Genomic DNA, 9,893 nt, shown 5'->3' with positions numbered 1-9,893 from the left:
AAAGTCAGTAATCTTTCTGAAAGCCCACTGTCCAAAAGATATTAGTAGCAAGAACCCTATGAGAGGTCCCAGCAGTGAAGGGAGAAGGGTAGTCAGAAGAGGGGAAGCAGAAAACCAATTTTTATACCAGGATTCAGCTCTTTCTCACTCCTGCTTGCGATATTCTAGACTTTCTCTGACCTTCCACATGCTATCTTCTACAATCCTGGTTTTATCGGTATAGAAACAGCATTCTTCTTTGAGTGCTGCACATAATCCCCCTTGTTGTAAAAACAGCAAATCTAGCCCTCTCCTATTTTGCAGTACCACTTCTGCAAGGGAGGAAAGCGAATCCTTTAAAGCTGCCATAGCAACCTGTATTTCAGCAATATCCTTATCTATGGCTGCACTAAGCTGGTGATAGTTTTGATTGGAGATCACTAAAGAGGAAATGTCCATCCTGGCTCTGACAGCCCCGAGCCCCAGTAGAACAGTGATGGTTGCAGCCATGATAGGCTTGTGTTTGACTGTGGACGGTGTACCCAGAGAAGTCCAGAAGTTGAGAAATTCATCTGTAGAATAAACTGTTAATCGAGGAAGTAGCTGAACAAGCACACAGTAATCATATTGTTGTAGGAAGGGCTATACCACAATAAACGGGGTTAGGCCAGTGGAACATGCCAAATAGGTATCATTTGGAGCTACCAGGTAGGTGGATCCACCACTGACCTCAAGGGTCTGATTACACAAAGGGGAAATAACAGAGGGTAAATGCATCCTGGGTCCCCTGATGCAGAGCCCCAGGCCTGAGACTTGGGCCAGGGTTGTGCCTTCCCTGGCCTCTGGGTTCCAGCGAACCAGGGAAGAGTCGTTGGTAGCAGTAAGATTGCCAAGGATAGCAATGCCTTCATAAAAGGGTGAGGAAGCATGATAACATAACCAACACTCATCTGCAAGGTTGGAACGAACAGCGTGCAGGGCAGACCAGGATTCATTAACCATGGTCAGGATAATATTAACAGAAGGTGAGGGACCGGGAGGTACAGTGGGTTGAAACAGGGTGGTATGGGGTGTACCAGTGGCTGTTGGGTGGCGTGAATCAGTATCAGACCGCAGGTTCTGTAAGACCTGATTTGGGCCAATGGCCACCGGTTTTGAATTGGGAATGGTCTTGAGTAGTTTAATTTTAAAAGTGAGGCCAGGATCATATCCAATTGTATATAAGCTAAGTCCCCACTATGCCTCAATCCTCCCATGTGGCCTTCTTTCCTTTGTCAGTGAAGGTAATCACAAGGGGGTTACACCATTTACTAGTCACGCATGCCAGAGGGGTCAGCTGTCTCTGGGGGATCCTTTCTTTAAACAGTTATATAATCCCAAGAAGATGAAGGTTTCCAATAGGTATCTCCCGTGGTCTCACATCCCCAAGCGGCACAGTAAAAGTCACTAGAGAAGCCGTATTTGTGACCAAGGGAGCGGTCTCTGTGTCCCCCGGGACACACATAAATGGGTATTACTCCCAAAAAGTGCCTGAGTGCTTGTCCATCACATCCTGGTTGGACACTCTTAGGCTGGAGATCCAATGGCATATCTTGGGTCATATAATGGAAGGGGGTTCCCCAGGCCTTGCTGGCCCCCAAGGCCAGCATACATAAGTCCACTTCCAAAGTAGGCCAGGGTATTTGATAAGTGGTAGAGGAAGAGGAGTTAACGATGTCCCCTGCCCCATTCATAATTACCCAGGTATAGTTGTACATCTGATATGAGGCAGACGAGGCTGTGCATCCGAGGCAGGCCAGGAGCAGGAAGAGGCTGAATGAAGTCATATTTCTGTAACAAGGCACAATTAAAGCCTTTCCTCAGGGCCTTCTTCCCTGGGTGAATCAATCTGTTTAATTAGGTGCTCAGGCAGCCAATGGGCATTCTCCTCCTTTGAGTCATAGACACAGGCATGTCCCTTTCCCCAAATAAGAATAGAGTCCGGACCCTGCCACTGGGAGGTGAGTGGATCTTTCCATAAGGCTTGAGCATAAGTCTGAGAGGTTGTAGCGTGCCATAAGCGATCTCCTGCTGCTGATCTGTGATTTTTGTCTAGGGTAAGGAAATTTAGGACAAAAAGTGCATGGCACAGAAGGGTTTTGTTATTGCCCACTGTGGGGAAGAGTATTCCCCCTGTACCTTGTAATTTTAGCAGCATATTTTTAGGTGTTTGGTGAGCATGCTCAACAATTCCCCGTCCCTGCAGTTGTAGGGAATACCAGTAATATGTTTGAGGTTTAACTGGGCACAAAATTGTTTAAAATTGGCGCTGGTATACCCAGGTCCATTGTCTGTTTTGATAGTTCTGGGCTGTCCCATGATAGAGAGGCAAGTCAGTACATGGTTGATGACATTTTTAGTAGCCTCTCCCATTTGAAGGGAGGCGTAAAGAAAACACTATACGTATCAACGTATACATGGACATATTTTTGCTTTCCAAAGGAGGTAACATGGGTAACATCCATTTGCCACAATTCGCCTGGGACCAGTCCTCGAGGGTTGACCACAAAGTGGGCTTCAGGGAGAAAAGTCAAACAACTCTTGCAATTACGAACTATCTGTCTAGCCTGTTCTTGGGTAATTTTGAACTGAAACCTAAGGGTGTGGGCATTAAGATGGTGGAGCTCATGGGCCTCTTGGACTTGGGAAATTAGATCAGAGGGATTATCTTGTACCTGAATTGACCCGACCATTTGGGTGGTGGCATCGACTAACTGGTTTCCCTGGGCAAGAGGTCCAGGGAGTCCAGAATGAGCCCTAATATGTCTAACAGAAAAGGGGTTGGTGCACCGATGGATAAGGCTTTGTAATGCCGCAAATAATGGGGCAGCATTAGTGGTAGGTTTTATGTGAGGCACTGTTTTTAGCAAGGGGACCGAACAGGCAATGTAGGCGCTGTCGGTATATAGGTTGAAGGAATGGTCTGGGAGGGCTGTAAACACCTGTATTATAGCATATAACTCAACTAGCTGTGCCGAAAGAAAAGGGGAAGTCACACAAGTGGTCAGTCCATCAATGGAATAAGCTGCTATACCATTAGAGGAACCATCTGTAAAAACTAAATGAGCCTGGGAGATAGGGGACGATTTTGTCCTTTTAGGGAAAATAATAGGCGTTTTGTAAAGGAATTGAAGCAGCCTATCAGGGGGATAATGGTTATCAATTTTGCCTTGAAAATCTATGCAATTAATGGCCCAGATATTGGAATTGATAAATAGCCAATTAATCTGAGCTGGGGTATAGGGGAGGATCAAATGTCGGGGTCTTTTCCAAAGGTTTTTCTCGATTGTAGGCGGCCATCTTTTATGAGCTGGGCCACTAGAGATGGGTAGGTGGCAAGAACCTTAGACGATTCTGAAGGTAGGTGTACCCAATAAAGGGGGGGGCACCCTGCCAAAACACCCCTGTGGGCGTAAAAGGGGTGGGAAGGACAATGAATTTTAAGGGTTTAGTAGGGTCAAAAAAGGAGATATTTTGGTTGTTAATGGCAGACTCAACGAGAGCTAGGGCAGCATCAGCCTCTGGGGTAAGAGCTTGTTAAGAGGTGAGATTAGAGTCTCCACATAAAATGTCAAAAAGCAGTTTTAAATCCCCTGTAGTAAGTTTTAGATAGGGCCGTAGCCAATTAATATCGCCTAAAAGGCATTGGAAATCATTTAAGGTATGAAGGGAGGCTCTTCTAAGTTGCAATTTTTTGGGATAGGACTTTATGAGGAAAGAGTTCAAATCCTAAAAATAAATGAGGAGGCTTTAATTGAATTTTCTCAGGGATATTTGAAGGCCCAGTGCCTGAAGGCGATGGGTAAGCTGTTGTAAGGCATTATATAGGGAGCGAATATCAGGGCCAGCTAGTAGTATGTCGTCCATATAATGTATAAAACAAATGGAAGGCCAAGAGCCCCGAAGAGGATCAACAGCTTGTGCAACGAACTTTTGGCAAAGAGTAGGGCTATTTGCCATGCCTTGAGGGAGAACTCTCCATTGGTATTGTCGCATGGGGCCGGCAAAATTAGGAATTGGGAGGCTGAACGCAAAACGTTTACAGTCATCTGGATGGAGAGGTATGGAGAAAAAACTGTCTTTGAGATCGATAACAATTTTATGATATCCTTTAGGAATTTCTACAGGTGACGGAAGGCCAGGTTGGAGGGCTCCCATAGGCATCATAGTTTCATTTATTTTTCTTAAATCCTGCAGGAGCCTCCATTTACCTGTCTTTTTTTTGGATAACAAAAATGGATGTATTCCAAGGGGAAGTGGAGGGTTCAATGTGGCTGGCAGACAACTGCTCCTGCACAAGCGTTGTGGCAGGCTGTAATTTAGGGGGTGTCAGGGGCCAATGGTCTACTCAGACAGGGGCATCACTTCTCCAAGAGATCTTATCTTCCTGGGGTGCAGGGGATACAGTGACCCCTAGGAAAAACCCTCATATCCCAACCTTTTTCTATCGGATTTTGATGACATGGGGAGGGGTTGAACAATGCCTTAGTTATTTTTTCCCAGGCCTTGATCTGGCAGGAACCCATTGGCAAGCATCTGTTGGGCTATAACTTCATTTGGGCTACACATCAGAAGTTTCATTTGAGAGAGGATGTCTCTACCCCAAAGATTAATGGTGAGGTGTTTGATAACATAGGGCTGCACCGTTTCCATGTTACCCTCTGAATCAGTCCAAGTTAAAATTTTGGAACTCTGGAGGATATTGTTGAAGTGGCCTATCCCTTGTAGATGGGTAAGAGAGGGCTGGAGAGGCCATGTAGATGGCCAATGGGCCTCGGAGATAACCTAAGCATCAGCCTCAATATCTATAATACCCTCAAAAGGTTTCCCATCTAGATGTAGCCGGAGGGTGGGGCGACTCTGGGAAATGGCCTGTACACAATAGACATCTGAGGATCCAGGGGAGGATGCACCTCGAAGACATGACATATGAGGGAATTGGCGAGACATAGGCAATGGCAACGCTTGGGCCAATCTCTGTCCCTTAGCAATGGTCACGGGGCCAGAGGGAGCACTGACCAATACGTTTATTTCCCCAGTATAATCATTGTCTACGATGGAGGGGTGAACAGTCAAACCCTTGAGCGTAGTTGAGGCTCTGCCAAGAATAAGAAAGAACATATCTTGGAGCAGAGGCCCACATATCACAGTAGGGAGGGCCTGGACACCATCTTCAGGGGTCAATATTGTGTCGGTGGAGGTACACAGGTCCAGTCCTGCGATCCCTGCAGTGACTCGGCAGAGCGAGGAGGTGGGCTGATTGTAGGGGGACTGATTGCATCGAGCCTGTCTGTGTCCCCGAGGCAGGGCAAAAAGGTATGGGTCTTGGGGCCCGGGGCTGGCCCCTCCATCCGTTTCCCTGTGGTAGAGGCAAGGGATTACCTTGAATATTGGTTTTGGAATGGCAAAGGTTTGCCCAATGTTTTCCATGTTTACAGTGCGGGCAAACAGTTGCTGGTGCAATGCTCGAGGTAGGGGAAGGTGCCTTGTCGGGGAAATCAGTGGTGTTGGCTGAGACAGGGCATTGCCTAGCAAAATGACCGGTCTGCTTACAGTGAAAACAGGTCCTGGGGCCAGAATGGGCCGCCTGGAGGGCGGCTCCTATTGCCAGATGTACACTTTGGGATACCTTATGGGCAAAGGGGTCAACATCAGCACAGAGTCTGATATAATCATTAATATCCTTACCCCTCATATGGCCGCGCAAGGCGGTTTTACAGGCACCATTAGCATTTTCATAAGCAAGCTGTTTTAAAAGCTTATTTTCAGATTCGTCTGGCCCCAAGACCCTCTCTGCAGTCTCAAATAGACATGCAATGAAATCACTGTAAGATTCATGAGGGCCCTGAACTACTTCGGTTAATGGGGTGGTGAGAGAGCCCTTCCCTGGTAGAGCGCGCCATGCCCCCAAGGCTGCATTTTTAACTTGGGCAAGAAGCCCGGGAGGCAATGCTGCTTGCTTTGTTTCTGAAGAATAGTGGCCCTGCCCTGTTAATTTATCGAAAGTCCTGGAAGAAGAAGTGGACTTTCTTTGATTATTTTTTGCCATTTCTTGACAGCGGTCTATAAAATCAGCTTTCCAGAGTAAATATTGTCCACGCTAGAGGACCAATTGGCCAAGTTTGAGCCACTCTTCTGGGGCGAGGTAGCCCTCGGGGGCAAGAGAATCAAGCAGAGAAAGACTGAAAGGAGCGGTGGGCCCATAGTTTTTAACCGCACTATGGAGTTCTTTTAGGATCTTGAATTTTAGGGACTTAAAAGTTGGGTTGGGGTCCGAAGGAGAAGGGTCAGAGCCCCCCTGTTCTTTATCATCTGAGCTATGACCATCAGTATCATCTAGACCATTGGCCGTTTCATCACCCTGTGGCGGAGAAGCTTCAGTAGAGGCCTCAGCACCAGAAGACTCTTTGGAATTGGCTTGAAGCTGGGTCATCACAGGAGATGCTAGCATAGGGCGTTTTGTAGAGGGGGCATTGGGGTGCTGAATTGTGGCCCCTGTCGTGGGGGCAGGCGGTAGAAGAGCTTGTCGGAGGGCGTCTTGTAGGGATTGGACCTCCATAGAAAGTTCAGAGTATTCCTTTTGAAGAGTAAGAACCTCTTTAAGGTCTTGAATCTGTAGTTTTAAGTTGCATTTAGCCAAATGTAAGGAGGATTTACCTAGAAGGTGAGGCTGAAGTGCAGGGGCAATAAAAGGAGGGGGCCGATAAGGGGGTGGGCATGAAAGGGGCGGCCAATCTGGGTTATGGTACTTGGCGGCCTCTTCTTCTAAGGTAGCTTCCTGAGAGGGGCTTAAATCATCCAAGGTGGGGACTGTTTTAACCACAGGATAAGCCTGGGTTGCAGGGACCTGGTCTGTGGGGGCATCATCCGCTAGAGAGAGCTTGGACAGGGAAGGATATAAAGGCTTATTGGAGGCAGGAGGGTCATCCCCCATGTCTACGATAACAGAAGGGCAGGGGGATTTTAGGGGTTGTAACCTCTTGGAGCTGTGCGACTCCAGGGAGGCCAAGGAGGCGGAACGCGATAAGGGCCGAATGAAGGCCTCAGCTGAAGCAACCACAGAAGAAACGTCAGGGGAATCAGAAGAGATAAGATCTTTGATTAAAGTCCAGTAGTTAAAAGTTTGAAGAGGAATAGTCTCAGAACCATGCTGGGAAGAATAGGAGTCTAATTCTCGATGAACACGGTCCCAACAGTCAGGATTAATATTAGGACCATCAATGACAAACCAAGGACAGGCTTGGGAAACAAATTTTTTAAAAAGTACAAGGTCTTTTTTTCTTAACTCTAACTCCTCTTTCCCTGAGACAATTTTTAAGGTGGCGAATAAATTGCGCCTCCTTCGAGAGACTTTTACCCATTGTATCGACAGAGATGAACACTTACCGAAGTGCGGAGAGGTCCTGTGAGCGGCAGGCCCGCACCGGAGACAATCGGAGGTACTTTGGACCTCAGCGAGAGACTTGACCGTGGCATTCTGAACTATTGCCCACGAAGGGTCTCTGTCGTGGTAGAGGGCTCGTACCTCATGGCCACGTTGGGCACCACTTGTCCTGTCCAGCAGGACCAGTAATTACAGAGTCACGAGGGGAGCCATACCTGAGAGATGGGATGAGAAAGAGAGAGGCGAGACCAAGTAGCATTCCTATCAGGGTCTGTTTATTGAATCAAAAGCAAAAGCTTATATGGGGTGGAGACAGGAGCTAAGCGGGGGCGGGGGGGGGCGAGAATACCTCCAGATGATCAGGGGACCATCCTGTGGTTCATCTCGGAACAATTCCTATCTTATCTTAGCTAACTCTCTCTCGGAAAGTCCCGAGCTAACCTGCTAAATAACATCTGCAGGGGGTGAAAGGAGGAAGTTATGCAGAGGCTGAAAGGAGGAAGTTATGCAGAGGCTGAAAGGAGGAAGTTATGCAGAGGCTGAAAGGAGGAAGTTATGCGGAGGCTGAAAGGAGGAAGTTATGCGGAGGCTGAAAGGAGGAAGTTATGCAGAGGCTGAAAGGAGGAAGTTATGCAGAGGCTGAAAGGAGGAAGTTATGCGGAGGCTGAAAGGAGGAAGTTATGCGGAGGCTGAAAGGAGGAAGTTGTGCAGAGGCTGAAAGGAGGAAGTTATGCGGAGGCTGAAAGGAGGAAGTTATGCGGAGGCTGAAAGGAGGAAGTTGTGCAGAGGCTGAAAGGAGGAAGTTAGCTTTGGAACAGGGCATCAGTATCTTTCCATAGCCAGTAGATTCTCTTAGCCTTGAATGACCCTGGGCTGGCTCCGAACAAGTTACTTTCCATTTAACTTTGAAAGCATGAACTGGAGGCGAAAATAAAGCTTAAACTTGTAATTAATCACATTAATTCTTAGCATGAATACAAATACATTTCTGGACATGTTAAAGGATTTGATCACTTATAAGGTGACTGACTTTTATTAAAGACAAGGACTTGAAGTTTCATCCCTATTAAGTGGGACCCTTAAAAATCATAAACATAGTCCATAAAGAGACTGGGAATTTTTTGACCTCTTTATGGAGCAGAGCAGTTTCCGGTATGACTTAGTTTATAAAAAGTCTATAGCTTATAAAAATCTAAAGACATATTATTTACCAGTAACATTAGCAAAAACAACTTGTTTTTGAGGCAGTGATTTCTAACATTTTGAGAGTGAAGATAGAGCATAATAATAAAGTTCTAACATTGTAAACAATTGAATGTCTCTCTAACAAATACATCCCAATTTAAAAGTATCTTTTGAATTATGTCACATGGTTTAAGATTGTCTAAGCACAAACTTTTAACTAGTAGCCTTGAGTTATGAGTTTAACTGTATACTGTTTTTTACCCTGGACTTTGGGTCTGAGAAATGATGAGCAATAACCTGTTTCTAGAATCAGCAATACAGTAGAACAGAATAAAGCAACTTTAAAATTACATTTGAAATTATTATACCCAATCCATTGGCCAGAAACCCTGGAGGTGAGCCTGAGCAAAGGCAGCTGGCAGCAGGAGACAGAAACAGCATTCATTCATGCCTCCAAGAATTAGCAAAGACCTAAGTAGACACATATTTTAAATCTGAATAGACCATTATATAAAGTTCATCATCATATAAAGAACATTGTGGATCAGGGTTGAATTACATATACAGTATATTGTAAAAAAAAGTGTAGCTTTGAATTTCTATAAAAATCCATACCAATTTAACATGAGACTTGTTGCTTTCTTAGTCTAAGAGGGGATAAAATAATAAACAGAGAGTTCATTAGGACTCCATGATTGGTGCTTTATACCATATAGTCATCTTAAGATGGTGGAGTCACATGACAGGTTGTAAGCCACGTGGTCAACATGGCTGCTATTTAAAACCATTCTATAGAGATCTATCTTTAAATGGAAGTTGCATGCAAGTTGCAAGTATACATATGTCACAGACCAGCTCAGTTGGGGATTAGTCCCTGAGAATGGGAGTTCTTGGAGCGTCTGCGCATACGAGATAAGGCATTGCCAAACAGACACAAAACTCAAGATCGAGTCTGGCTCTGAGTGTATTTTTCAAGCAAGCTGTCAAGCATTATATACATATTTTTGAAAGCGGGGGGGGGGGGGGTGGGGAGTTTGGTTACATTTTTTCACAGAGTAGGTTCACGGAAATCAATGAGCAATCAAGCATACAGATACAGGTACAGAATGTGAAGTTATTGTGTTGTCATAATTTGAATTACAGCTTTAAATGAAACAATAAAGGGTACAGCACATACAACAGAGAAGTCATCACTTTTAAGTTACTGGGTTGACATCAATATGCCTGTGTTCCCTCTCTAATGAAACTTGTGCCTAACACCTGTGGCAGTACAGTTGGGTTTTTTGTTTTGTTTTGTTTTGTTTTT

At 45.6% G+C, this 9,893-nt stretch overlaps 1 long non-coding RNA gene across 1 annotated transcript; it reads right to left on the bottom strand.

The window, feature by feature from the left end:
• Positions 1-544: 544 nt before the first annotated feature.
• On the bottom strand, positions 545-7,739 carry LOC311600656. Its single transcript, XR_014780305.1, has 3 exons — positions 7,405-7,739; positions 1,719-1,809; positions 545-563 (listed from the first exon to the last, which is right to left on the bottom strand). It is a non-coding gene; the product is annotated as an uncharacterized lncRNA (long non-coding RNA).
• Positions 7,740-9,893: the final 2,154 nt, after the last annotated feature.

Source organism: Acomys minous, assembly GCF_964271855.1.
Source record: "Acomys minous genome assembly, chromosome: 6".
In the NCBI taxonomy this organism is placed as follows: Eukaryota; Metazoa; Chordata; class Mammalia; order Rodentia; family Muridae; genus Acomys; species Acomys minous.
The sequence above is the reverse complement of the archived record's forward strand: the minus strand, read 5'-3'. Positions and strand labels throughout refer to the sequence as shown.